This window comes from Rhinoraja longicauda, chromosome 27, assembly GCF_053455715.1.
Source record: "Rhinoraja longicauda isolate Sanriku21f chromosome 27, sRhiLon1.1, whole genome shotgun sequence".
NCBI classification, from domain to species: Eukaryota; Metazoa; Chordata; class Chondrichthyes; order Rajiformes; family Arhynchobatidae; genus Rhinoraja; species Rhinoraja longicauda.
Window position 1 is genome coordinate 13997713 of NC_135979.1, and position 14565 is coordinate 14012277.

At 44.5% G+C, this 14565-nt stretch overlaps 1 protein-coding gene across 1 annotated transcript in view; it reads right to left on the reverse strand.

Annotated features, from left to right (window-relative positions):
* Nucleotides 1–14565, reverse strand: part of LOC144606705 (chloride intracellular channel protein 4) — a 110461-nt gene that overhangs the window by 81364 nt on the left and 14532 nt on the right. The gene's annotated exons all lie outside the window — the stretch shown is intronic.

A 14565-nucleotide genomic window follows, 5' to 3' on the forward strand; every position in this document is an offset into this window, starting at 1 on the left:
GGAGGTTCACTGCACTAGAAACCCAGAGACCCATTGGGATCAATGCAAAGAAGGACTAGTAGGAGATGGCTAGAATCTTCTCCGCCGAATACCCGCACTGTGAGGCAATGCCACAAGAAACTTCATGGCTTCATAAATATGTCAAGATGAGCTGTGCAACACAAAAAATACTGTCCAATTTTTTTTAACACCTTTTCAGCACATATACCTACATTCCATCTTCTTTCTACACCCACCTCATCTTCATTCAATCACTGCTAGTCTGCTCCTTTCACCTATCCCGCCCCATCCCACTCACAGATGTCCCGCCAAATATTGGGTGATGAAGGGGTTATCCAACACCTTTCAACTCATCCTTTTCAGCTAAACCTGCACTGATTTGGAGAAAAACTTGGCAGTTTATACGTGCAACTATATTTCATTCCACATATCGCCTGCCAGCTCTTGCCACACTGGGTGGTGACACAGTGGAGCAGCGGTAGAGTTGCTGCCTTACAGCACCAGAGACCTGGGTTTGATCCTGACTAAGGGTGCTGTACGTTCTCCCTGTGACCTTGTGGGTATTCCCCGGGTGCTCCAGCTTCCTCCAACACTCCAAAGATGTGCAGGTTTGTCGGCTAACTGGCTTGGTATAATTGTAAATTGGCACTCGTGTGTCGCATAGTGCTCATGTACGGGGATCGCTGATCGGTGTGGACTACGTGGTTCCACACTCTACCTCTAAACTAAACTAAACCTGCAACTCCGCCAACTTCGTCTTTTGCATTTGATGCTCTCAATGTGGTCTCCTCCACATCGGTGACACCAACACAGACTAGGCAACCTCTTTGCTGAGCTCCGGTGCAAACCAAAGGAACGGCAAAATGCAAACAAAAGGAACAGCACCTCATAGCCTACCTTGGCAGCCCTGAACATGATGACATATAGGTTGATTTCTCCAATTTTAAGTAAACTGATCCCTCTCTGTCCCTTTCTCTTGCCTTCTGATCTACCCATATCTTCTTACGCATACTCTACTTTCCAATACACCCTCCCAACCCCCAATCACCCAGTTTCTTTCTCTACCCCCTCCCACACATCCTTCCTACGTGTCCTCTATCCCCTACGTGCACTGTTCCCATCCAATACCATCCTTTATTTTGTTCCACTTGTCCTTTCTTATCAGATTTCATAACCTGCATTCTTTGTTGTCTCCATTTATCACCTCCCAGTTTCTGTTGTTATCTCCGCTGCTTTTCCCCCCATTTGACTCTATCGAACAATCAACCCCTTTCATCTGGATTCACATCACTTGCCAGCTCTTCCCCCAGCCTTCTACCTGACCTCTTTGTACAGACTATCTCCCCTCTGATCTTTCAATTCCAGATGAAAGGTCTCGACCCAAAACCTTGACTATCTATCTCCCTCCACAGACACTGCCCAACCCACTGGGTTTCTCCAGAAAATCGTCTCTTTTCTTTCACTCCCGATTCCTGCATCTGCAGTCTCGTGTGTCTTCTGTTTCACCTTGGCAGGGGGTGAAGAGGGGCCGGCCTTTTTCCTTCCCTAGAACATCGGGACCTGCTGCAGGTAGTGCCGAGGGAGGAGCAGAGGAGCAAGGAGAATGACAACGATGAAGACTGCAGTCGTTCACAGGACCCGACATCCCACTGTGGCTGGCAGCATGAGAGATGAGCAGAATACTGCAGAACGATGCACATCATTGGGAGCTACACTAGTCCATGTTCAAGTCATTGATATGCCTCTTCTCAAGGACACCACTAACTACAGCCTCACGTGCAACATATGCAACTGCAGCCGACAACTGTTACTACAAAGCACTCCTTTCCAAGCTCAGAATGAAGCTAGTCCATTGAAGGCAAGAGCTTGTTACAGGTCCTAAAGGCCATCCATGCAAACTCAGAGGGAAGGAAAGCCATCTTCCAGCAGCAAAGCATTAGTCACAGAGAGAGTAATGCAACATAACATTGGGATATCAATATTAACCCCTTTGGCTGAGAAAAGGCTACGGTATGCAACTTCTGAGACAAATTTCACAACATAGTCAAGGACGTTTCTCACCCCAGTCATTCTTTCCTCTCCCCTCTCCCCTCTGGTAGAAGATACATAAACTTGAAGGCACCACATTCAGGAACAGCTTCTTCCCTGCTATTATCAGACAACGTAATGGTCCACCCATTAGCTACGGTGTATTTCCAATCTTCCAACCTGCCTCATTGTGGACCTCTCTGTAACTGCAACACTATAATGCTGTAACACTATATCCTGCACTCTGATATTTTTCTCTTTGCACCACCTGTCGTAGCTGTGCATGGCGTGATTCTACTCATGCACAGTAGGATTTGACTGGTTAGCATGCAAACAAAACTTTCCACTGTACCTCAGTACATGTGACATTAATAAACAAATACACATTGACTTATTTCAATGCAATAAATCAACACAAGTTTAGAGGTGTTCATATCTGAAGCATATAATGTGCAGAGAATATATCACAGTAGTATGGCAGCAGCTGACAAAACTACCAACTTAATGATGCCTCACCTTGACATATTCCTCATGTAATGTGAGACATATGAACATGTTTAAGAAAAACCTTAATTGCTTCCAGACAGTGAGTGATGTTTCCCCATTAAAAGTGATAGTTTCACTTCAGCAGAACAGATGACCATAAAATACATTTGATTTAAGCCATCGCTGCCATGATATTCTGCAAATGACGAACGTCTGACCTCCAAATTGATGTTGATTTCCATCTCACAATACTTCTTCCATCTTGGTTCTGTTTTGTCAAACCCGTAATTGCACGTTCCCAGAGAACAAGTCCTACATGAGGGTAAAATTGCATTGTCAAATGAAACATGGGTTTTGATGTTGTGCTCCATCGGAGGCTCCGTCCTTCCTCCTCTTTACACAACAGGAGTAGTTGAGACAGTGTTGGTCTGTGCAGAAAATCATGCACAAATATCAATCGCATACAATTCCTGAGAACTGGTACTTCCACTGCCGAGACTTCACCTGATCTGCTCACCTGTGTACCTGGAAATGGTCAATGATTATAATGGCGAGCCTCATCGAGTCCCATGAGGAGGTTATCATTGCTTAATGAGTGTGGACTCCAGAGGTTCGAAAGCTGAACCGCCCCCTACCCATCTTGCCAATATGAGCTGTATATAGTGAGTGCATTACTAAGCCTCATCGGCAATAACACACGTAGAAGCAAAGAACTGCAGATGCTGGTTTATACCAGAGATAGACAAAAGGTGCTGGAGCAACTCTGCAAGTCAGGCAGCATCTCTGAAGGAAAAGGATAGGTGACGATTTGGGTCGGGTCCCGACCTGAAACGTTACATATTCTTTTCCTCCAGAGCTGCTGCCTGACCCGCTGAGTTACTGCAGTGCCTTGTGTCTATCTTTGGCTATAACACTGACAGGTCACCAATGATGCTGAGCAGCCGACCAAAGAGTTTAAACTCTCAACCGATTATTACTCGTGCACAGTTAAGTTGGTACAAAGTGGGTTTTTTTTGTACAAAGGTTATTATTGATAAAGGCAACTGCCACACATCAGGAAATACAGAGATATTGTTTCAAGGCATTAAGTAATTGAATTCATTTATGTGTTATCAGCACTGTCAGACCTGCACAGCAGGATGTAAAGGGATTTTATGCATCATTTGGGCTCTCTCATCTGACTTTTGGCATCCAATGTTGGTGTTAAGGATCAGAGGATGGAGAGGATCATGTGGTTTGCTTTGAAGAACATTCCTTGGCAGGCTCCCCATGAAAGGCAGCTTTCTGTCACCTACAGCCCATGCAGGTAGCATTTCCGTCTACCACTTATCTGGATTAATCTGATGTTCATCGAGGACTTCTCCCTCACCACCATCCCTGCCAGAGCTGAGGGAATTTCAGGCTCTGGGTCCATGACAGGAGTACATGAATGAATTGGAACAACACAGTGAACTGATCAAAACGAGGTAGCATTTCCATTGTTGTGCGATTCAAATTTGTTTGGGTTTTATTGTGACTTTCAGGTAACCCTCAATTGCTCCATGGACGATGAATAATATCCTTTCCTGTGGTGTAGGATCTTTATCCTGAATTGGTAGGACCGAAGAATGAATTCAAAGGGAATTCACCAATTCATCCTCGAATGCCTATGTGATTGCTTAACCGGTATTCTGATATAAACACAGAGAGTGCCATACACCCCATAGGTCTCGGAGGAAGGTTGCCCACAGAAGCATACTGTCAGATTGCACATCAGCTTGGTTTGGAAACAACTCTGCTTAAGACAGCAAGAACGTTGTGCAGAGAGTAGTAGATATAGCCCAGTCCATCACACAGACTAGACTTCCCACCATTGATGCCACCAACACACAATGCTGCCTCGAAAAAGCAGCCAACATAATCAGACTTGTCCCACCTTGGTCATTCCTTCTTCTCCCTGCTCCCGTCGGGCAGAAGATTTGAAAATGCACACCATCAGACTCAGGAGCAGATTCTCCCCCTTTGTTATCGGTCATCAGAAGGGTCCTCCCATGAGCTGGTGTACTGTCCAATTCACCTCTACCCATTGCGGACATTGGACGTTGTCTCGGGAACCAGTGCACCATAATGCTGAGATCTATATTCTGCACTCTGTACCTTTCCCTTTGCTCTGTTGATTGTACTTGAGTTCAGCCTGATTGTGTTTATGCACAGTATTATCTGATTTGGTTGAATAGCACGCAAAGCATCGAACATGACAATAACAAACCTGAACCAAAACCCAGAACACGGAGATGCAAAATTGATGCAGTAGGTTCCAATATTAAAACAGGTATAGTAGTATATGTTGTGTGGCCTAACAGGTTTAGATAAAAATACTAAAACCTTTCCACCACAGGCATAAGTGATCTGCAATTCAGGGCTGTATCAAATGGAGTGATATAAATATATTGTTGCAGAAGTGGAGGAAGTGTATTAGCATGTTTGAGTTTAGCTTATTGTCACGTGTACAGAGGTAGAGCGAAAAGCTTTTGTTGCTTGCTAACCAGTCAACGGAAAGAAAATACATGATTAGAATTGAGTCATCCACAGTGTGAAGATACACGATATGGGGAATAACGTGAATAGTGTTTAGTGCAAGATGAGGTCAGTAAAGTCCGGTCAAAGATAATCCGAGGGTCTCCATTGAGGTCGATAGTAGTTCAGGACTGCTCTCTAGTTGTTGATAGGATGATGCAGTTGGCTGATAACAACTGGGAAGAAACTGCCCCTGAATCTGGAAGATTCCAAGAGAACTTACTTTTACATAGAGAACAAAGAGTTGGAGCATAAGAAAATAACTGCAGACGCTGGTACAAATCGATTTATTCACAAAATGCTGGAGTAACTCAGCAGGTCGGGCAGCATCTCGGGAGAGAAGGAATGGGTGACGTTTCGGGTCGAGACCCTTCTTCAGAGTTGGAGCAAATGGGTCCTTTTCATTTTGGAGGGAGGTAACTCATGGAGTACCACAGTGATCGGTTCATGGCCATGTGTGTAACATGAAATAGGCATGAATGAAGCAAATTCATGCAAGACAGATCAGGTCTCGTTCTGAACCATGGACCCACAGAATTTCAGCTGGACTGTGTGGATTACTGCCCTCCATGACAGGTGCACTCCTGCAACAATGTTGATGCAACAAAGACCGAGGGGACATCCGTGTCCGGCTCAACTGAATCCTGGAAAGTGTGAGAAAGGCAGTTGGAACAACGCTGGCATCGTGACAAATGCTCAAAGGGAAAGAGATGCAGGGGTGCATAATAAGGGCTGAGTGCTGGGTCCCTCAAACCAGGGCTGTCTTAACGCATGGGCCTGATGGGCAATTGCCTGGGGGCCCACGAGCATAGGGGCCCCATGCTGATCTGTGTATGTTAAGTGACTTGCAATAAATAAATACTACTTTAAAAATGTAGGTTCAATAAGTGCTTTTTTCGCAACATTTTCGGTCACTAAGTGCTTCTCACAGCGATCTGTAAGTGCTTTTCGCAACAATGTAGCACCCTAAGTCCATCGCTAAGTGCTTTTCGGTAAGTGCTTTTCGCCGGCACAACAGGGGGGGGCTGGTAGGGAAAGGGGGGTGGGGGAGAGTAACGGTAGGGGCCCCAGTACACTGCTTTGCCCGGGGGCCCATAATGCTGTAAAAACGGCCCTGCCTCAAACAGGTCAGAGACTAGAAAATAACAGGGTAGCAATGGGAGGGGGAGTTAAAGTGTTTAGCAACCGGGAGATCAGGTAGGTGTAGGCGGACGGATCGCCGAGCCTGTGCTTGGTCTCGCAAATATATAGGAGTTACTTGAGAGGTACTGGAAAGTCACTGGAGAGTATTCTGAGGGATAGGATATATACACATTTAGATGGACAAGGGCTGATTAGGGATAGTCAGCATGATTTTGTGCTTGGGAGGTTGTGTCTCACAAATCTAATTGAGTTTTTTGATGATATGACCATGGATATTAACAACAGTCTCATCCTTGATTCATTGAGCACCAGAAACCAGGCAAAAGTAAAATAAGGTGGCAATATTTGTGTTGTATATTTGTAATTACACTGTGAATGCATAATCAATGCAAATGTGATTTGATTAGCATAACTTCCTATACCGTAGAAACAGCTGTAAAGGGAAAGAAACAACATTCAAACTAATCAAAGGTATTTATTCACAAAATGCTGGAGTAACTCAGCAGGTCAGGCAGCATCTCGGGAGAGAAGGAATGGGTGACGTTTCGGGTCGAGACCCTTCTTCAGTCTGAAGAAGGGTCTCGACCCGAAACGTCACCCATTCCTTCTCTCCCGAGATGCTGCCTGACCTGCTGAGTTACTCCAGCATTTTGTGAATAAATACCTTCGATTTGTACCAGCATCTGCAGTTATCTTCTTATTCAAACTAATCATTTTGACTCACTATGCAAAGCTGAAATAGATAAATAAAGCATTGCATTCTGAATGCTCCAAAAGAAAAGGTTTGCTAGATATCAACCAATCTGACAATATAATCCATGGAATCCAAAGCAGGAACAAAACCTTTGAATGAATGGATAAGTTTATTGGCCAAGTATGTGCATATACAAGGAATGTGCCTTGGTGCTCCGCTCACAAATGACAACACAAACATACATTTAACAATTAAGAATAAAGCATAAACACATTCAAAGAATAAGGATACAACATCATGGTCTAAACATGCGGGTGAAAATAAACCAGAGCAAAAAAGAGACCACAGACTTTGGTTATTGAGTAGAACTATCACTTGTGGGGAAAAGCTCAGTGTTCATAAATATGATGCATTGGCCGAGGAGTGAGAACTACATAACTACAACGTGCAAAAGGAAACAGCTTGAGATTGACTTCATGTTTTCAATCACCCCATTTACAATACAATGCTGAACCTAGATGAAACACCCCATTTTGACTACAGCTGGAGTTCAATAGTCAATAGTCGTTTATTTGTCACATACACATAAATGTGTAGTAAAATGAAACATTACCCGCAGTTAAACAATAAGACCAATAAGATTAATCAATAAAAATGCAATAACACATACAATCACAACTAACACCAAACAAAAAGAAACATCCATCACAGTGAGTCTCCTCCAGTCCCTCCTCACTGTGATGGAAGGCCAAAAATGTCTTTTTCTCTCCCCTGCCGTCTTGTCCCGCGGTCAGGCTGTTGGAGTTGCCACGTCGGGGCGGTCGGGGCTCCCGATATTGAAGCCCCCGCTGGCGGTGAAAGGTCCACGGCCTATTTCAGGCCGCGCCGGACGGTGAAAGGTCCGTGGCGGGCCGACCCAAGCCCCGCGATTCGGGGCGGGCGAACACGCTGCCTCTGCCGCTGCCGGAGCTCCCGATGTCGGCCCCCATCCAGGGACCTGCGGGCTTCCGACGTCCACACGGCCCGCACCGGAGCCTCCAGAGACGAGTCGCAGCCGTTCCCGCAGCATTCGCAGGCAGCCAGCGCCGCAGGTGGTGAGTCCGGGCCGCGGGCTCTACGAACCAGAGCCCCAGGTGGTCCCAGGTGCATGGCCGGTGGTAGGCCGCAACGGGAACGGAGACACGACACAGAAACAAAGGTCACGTCTCCGTTCGGGAGAGATAATGTTACAGTTCCCGTTCCCTCCCACCCCCCCCCCCCCCCCAAAACATAACATACAACACTACATCATATTAAAACTACAATTCAGACAAAAACAACAAAAAACACAAAAGACAGACGGACTGCAGGCAAGCCGCAGCTGCGACGGCAGCGCTGGCTCCTCCCCCTATCATGTATCATGTTCAAGGTGTGGGAAGGAACTGCAGATGCTGGATTAAACCGAAGATCGGCACAAAAAGCTGGAGTAACTCAGCAGGTCAGACAGTCTCGACCCGAAACGTCACCTCTTCCTTTTCTCCAGGGATGTTGTCTGACCCGCTGAGTTACTCCGGCTTTTTGTCTCATGTTCGACCATGGACACCAGGATGCAGTTGCAAAGGGTGAACAAGAGATTTGCCGAACTGCTCTTGAGAATGCGTGGATGACAGTTATGAAGATGGACCAAAGAGGGTGGGGTTGTTTCTTAAAGGAAGAAAACTTCAAAATAATGGAAATACTCAGCAGCTGGCATGGGATCTGCGGAGAGAGCAACCGATTTAACGTCTCAGGCCGATCGACATCAATTCTGATCAAAAGTCAGTGACCAGAAATGTAGACCATTTCTCTCTCCCAACACAGTGACTGAACATTTTATTTCAGCACCTGTAGGGTTTTGCTTTACACATATTAAGAGGAGATTTGAAAGACACGTTTAAAGCAATGCGAGCCCTGTGGAGCACGAGTTAACTCAATATAAAATTCAACAACTCATTTCACTTCCTCTCTCTAGAAGTGGCGACACGGTGGTGCAGCGGTAGAGTTGCTGCCTTACAGCGAATGCAGCGCCGGAGACTCAGGTTCGATCCTGACTACGGGCGCCGTCTGTACGGAGTTTGTACGTTCTCCCCGTGACCGGCGTGGGTTTTCTCCGAGATCTTCGGCTTCCTCCTGCACTCCAAAGACGTACAGGTATGTAGGTTAATTGGCTGTGCAAATGTAAAAAGAATTGTCCCTAGTGTGTGTAGGTAGGATAGTGTTAATGTGCGGGGATCGCTGGGCGGCGCGGACCCGGTGGGCCGAAGGGCCTGTTTCTGTGCTGTATCTCTAAATCTAAAAAAAATCTTTTATTTCAGATATCAGTTATCCATCTGCGATTTCCCTGTTTTTTTCTCTGCTGTGCTTCACAGCCTGGCCCATCGGGAGCGTCCTACAGCCCTTCATTTCAAAATTATTATTCTCATTTGTCTGTATTCCCAATCTCTAATTTCCTTTATTTCATACCTAATCTTCATTTCCCCCCTCGCTTGCTGCCCTCTTATACACCAGTCCATAAAACTGCAGTACGTACGGTGCCAAAACAGCACACACCAATACAACTAGCTAGACCATTTCCTCAGTTTTATTTCCATTGCTTATGTCCCACTTTATGATTTTGGAAAGCTAGTCACCCTGGGTAATAAACATTAGTCGTCTTCCAAAAATAGGTAGACACAAAGTGCTGGAGTAACTAAACATTACTCCATCACAGTGAGGAGGGGACTGGAGGAGACTCACTGTGATGGATGTTTCTTTTTTTGTTTTGTTTTTGTGTTGGTTGTGGTTGTGTAATTGCTTATTTTATTGCTCTTATTGTTGGACTGTGGGTGACGAAATCTCGTCCAAAAGACTTGTTTTTTTGGATGACAAATAAAGGTAATTCTGAATTCTGATTCTGAAACGGGTCAGGCAGCATCTCTGGAGGAAAAGGATAGGTGACGTTTCGGGCCAGCACGCTTCTCCTGACCTGAAACACCACCTATCCTTTTCCTCCAGAGATGCTGCCTGACCCGTTGAGTTACTCCAGCACTTTGTGTCTATCTTTGGTATAAATAAGCATCTGTAGTTCTTAGTTTCTTCCAAAAATACATCTTTGGCTTCCCATGCACTAAAGTGTTGTGAATGAACTGTAATGTTAACATGAGTACTATAGGGTTAGAGTTAGAGGTTAGTTTATTGTCACATGTACCGAGGTACAGTGAGTAGCTTTTGTTGCATGCTAACATCAGTGGAAAGACAATACATGTTTACAATCGAGCCATCCATAATGTACAGATACATGATAAAGGGAATAACGTGAATAACCTTTAGTGCAAGATAAAGTCCAGTAAAGTCCGATTAAAGATAGTCCGAGCCGAGGGTCTCCAATGAGGTGGATAGTAGCTCAGGTCCGTCCGCTCTCTAGTTGGTGATAGGATGGTTCAGTTGCCGGATAACAGTTGGGGAAGAAACTGTCCCTGAATCTGGAGGTGAGCATTTTCACACTTCTATGCAAGGATGGATCTCTAAATACTATACATCAAGCCCTATGCAAAATGCTACTTATTGAACACCAGTAAACCCGCAAGTCCTCTGAACCAAAACATTCTCATTCATCAACTAATCAGGGAGGCAAAGCTGCAAGATTTGAAGGCAGTACACTAGTTTACAAGGTGCAAAACAGGTACCTAAATGATCATTTTGGTGGGCAGGGTGCTTTTGGATGAAGCCAGGAATCCAAAGCCTGCAATACAAAAGTAAACAAGGGGCCACGTGCCTGTCTGTGCCACGCGAATCAAACCACCTTTGCCTTTTACACTGTCTGCCTTCTTCCATTGCCATTTAGTTTCATTTTGTTTAGAGATACTGCGTGGAAATAGGCCCTTCGGCCCACCGAGTCCACATCGACCAGTGATCCCCGCACATCAACACAAGCCTACACACACTATGAACAATTTACACTTATACCAAGTACAGAAACCCAAGCCAATTAACCTACAAACATGTACGTCTTTGGAGTGTGGGATGAAATTGAAGATCTCGGAGAAAATCCACGCGGTCACGGCGAGAACGTACAAACTCCGTACAGACAGCACCCGTAGTCGCGATCAAAACCCAGGTCTCTGGCGCTGCAAGCACTGTAAGGCAGCGGCTCTATCGCTGCTCCACCGTGCCACCTATTCAGGACAAAATGTCCCTTTCCAAACGCCTTTTAATACCTGTTCAGGACAAAACTGCTGTTTGGGGAAAGAGTTCCACAGATATAAGAGAAACTGCAAAACTTCCTCAGGTTAAATGCAGGCATTTTTTTTAATCAATGATTAGTCCTCTGCCCCAACAACGCCAGTCACACCTGCCTGTGCAGGTGTGCAGTTTTGGTCTCCAAATTTGAGGAAGGATATTCTTGCTATGGAGGGCGTGCAGCGTAGGTTCACTAGGTTAATTCCCGGAATGTCGGGATTGTCATATGTTGAAAGGCTGGAGCGATTGGGCTTGTATACACTGGAATTTAGAAGGATGAGGGGGGATCTTATTGAAACATATAAGAAAATTAGGGGATTGGACACATTAGAGGCAGATAACATGTTCCCAATGTTGGGGGAGTCCAGAACAAGGGGCCACAGTTTAAGAATAAGGGGTAGGCCATTTAGAACGGAGATGAGGAAGAACTTTTTCAGTCAGAGAGTGGTGAAGGTGTGGAATTCTCTGCCTCAGAAGGCAGTGGAGGCCAGTTCGTTGGATGCTTTCAAGAGAGAACTGGATAGAGCTCTTAAGGATAGCGGAGTGAGGGGGTATGGGGAGAAGGCAGGAACGGGGTACTGATTGAGAGTGATCAGCCATGATCGCATTGAATGGCGGTGCTGGCTCGAAGGGCTGAATGGCCTACTCCTGCACCTATTGTCTATTGTCTATTGTCTATTGTCTATTGAATGGCGGTGCTGGCTCAAAGGGCCGAATGGCCTCCTCCTGCACCTATTGTCTATATCTTGGCATGTACACCTGAACTCCAATCATTATAAATGATAACCAAATGGTCTAAAGCTATTGATACTATTGATCCAAGCTGACTGGCTATGGAACAGGAGAAAAGCACACTGTTGGAAGAGCTCAGTGGGTCAAGCAGCATCTGTGGGGGCAGAGGACTAATCAATGTTTCGGATCGATTTGCTGGATCAGAACTCCTGATCCGCTCAGAATTAGAAGTTACATTGCCACTCAGTATTTTGAATTCCAGACCAAAATATTAATTTATTTCTTTGCACAATAAAATTAAAATCTAATTGATCCAGTCCACAAGATGTTCTGAATACATCTTAACTATTCTGATTACCAGTCACTAATAACCAGAATATTCCTTACTGTGCTGACATCAGAACAATATTTCACCTGAGATCTCCGTATACGGTGTGATCGCCGACCAGCGTGGACTCGGTGAACCGAAGGGACTGTTTCCATGCTGTATCTCTAAAGACTTGCTTTTATTTATTCTGTTCTTTTTATAAAGCCGAACCTTTTTGAGAACAAAGTCATTTCGCTCCCAAGATTGTGTTTAAAAAAAAATTATTTTGCTTTTTTCTGATAATCCAAATCGTGGGCATTCTGCGTAGATCGCCAATATCAGAATGATGTTTAGTTTTTACTTAACATTAGTCTCAGAATGCTCGTTAGATTAAAAGTAATGGTTAGACTAAGATGTTTGTAGTTCTCAGGACTTAGAGTCACACAACACACAGCTTAACTTGTCCCTGCTGATGTCGATGCCCTATCTACGCTAGTCCCACCTTGCCTGCATTTGGTTCATATCCCTCTAAACACTATCCTATGCATTGGGAACAATTTACAATTTTACTGAAGCCAATTAATCTACAAACCTGTGCATCTTGGAAGTGTGGGAAGAAACCAAAGCACCCAGAGAAAAACTCATGCGGATACAGGTAGAATGTACAAACTCCATACAGACAGCACTCATTGTCAGGATCGCCCAAGGCAGCAACTTTACTGCTGCGTCACTATGCTGCTCTTCCTGCACTTCATTAACCAAATGTAACCAAATTTAATCTTGACTGGTGTTAATAACTGAGCTGACACAGCCATCGGGGGTAAAGAACTTCAAAGATTCGTAGTCCAAATAATGCCTCCCAGCTCTGAATATACAACCTTTCAGCATCTACTTTGCCAATTATCTATCAGTAATAAAACTGCGAATTACACTGTAAGTTACTTTGTGCACTGGGAATCCCAATGAGATTCCTCACATAATTTTGCATGGTTAAGTTCTCTAATTATTTTTATTGAACATTATTATCATAGCGAAGTACAGATTAAGTGTGAAACTCAGTTATTAATTTCATTACTGAAAATAACCAAAGTGCATGCTCCAAATGTTTTAACATTTAAGAGGTTTTTCTTTCTAGATGAAGGCACCAGTGCTTTAAAGGAAATCATCATAATAATGTGCTCGGTATTACAGGTCAGAGTCATCAATACTGTTTCAACTTAACGCACCAGCTTTATTTTATAGACCAACAGCAACAAAAGATGTGTGTTTTAAAAGTGGCTATTGTAATAGACACAAACCAGACCCAAGCTACCAATTTGTACAATGTCGCATTTTAAAGTCATTTTTAAAAAAAATCAAAAAGTCAAATAATGTGGTTATTGGCGCAAAGTTCAACCACGCACTGGAAATGTTTCTGGAAAGTCTGAAAAGATCTTCCTTTAATTTCTGTACGGAAATAACTGCAGATGCCGGTTCAAATTAAAGGGAGACACAAAATGCTGGAGTAACTCACTATGACATGGGCCTCCTCCATTGTCACAGTGAGGCCCAGCACAAATTGGAGGAACAGCATCTCATATTTCGCTTGGGCAGTTTACACATGAGCGGTATCAACATTGACTTCTCCAACTTCAGATAGTTCCTCAGTCCCTCTCTTTCCCCTCCCTCTTCCCAGTTCTCCTGTCTCCCACTACATCCTATCTTTGTCCCACCCCCTCCCCTGACATCAGTCTGAAGAAGGGTCTCGACCCTTCCTTCTCTCCTGAGATGCTGCCTGACCCATTGAGTTACTCCAGCAATTTGTGTCTACCTTCCTCTATTTTCTGATTGCACTTCCAGTACCACCAAAAATGATACAATTTAATATTCGATTCTGCATGTTATGGGACTTTGTATTAGCAAAATATGCTACATTTATGAGTAAGTGAACAAAAATGCTATCATCTCAGGGGAAAAGACTGCAGGCAATCAAATAACCCTTCAGGTTAAAAGATACAAGGGGTAGTTTTGAGATTATGTGGCTAGCTGGAGTTTGAGGAATTGAGTGCTGAAGCACTCTGCCATAAATGTAACTCTGTACCCAACTAATGTTTCCAACAAGCAGAACATTGAACTGGGAGCACAGAATTAGCAGAGAGATAATGAGGCAGGAGCTACAACAACATTTAAAAGACGTTTGGACAGGTACAAGGATAGGATAGGTTTAGAGGGTTATGAGCCAAATACAGGCAAGGTGGGAGTAGCGTAGATAGGGCATCTACATCAGCAGTGACAAGTTCAACCGAAGGCCCCAGAGCAGAAGTGTCCACGTCGCGGGGCTGGAAACTGGAAGTGTCCTGAGCTCATTCTGCTACCACCATCATCTATTGAACAAGTGATGGCT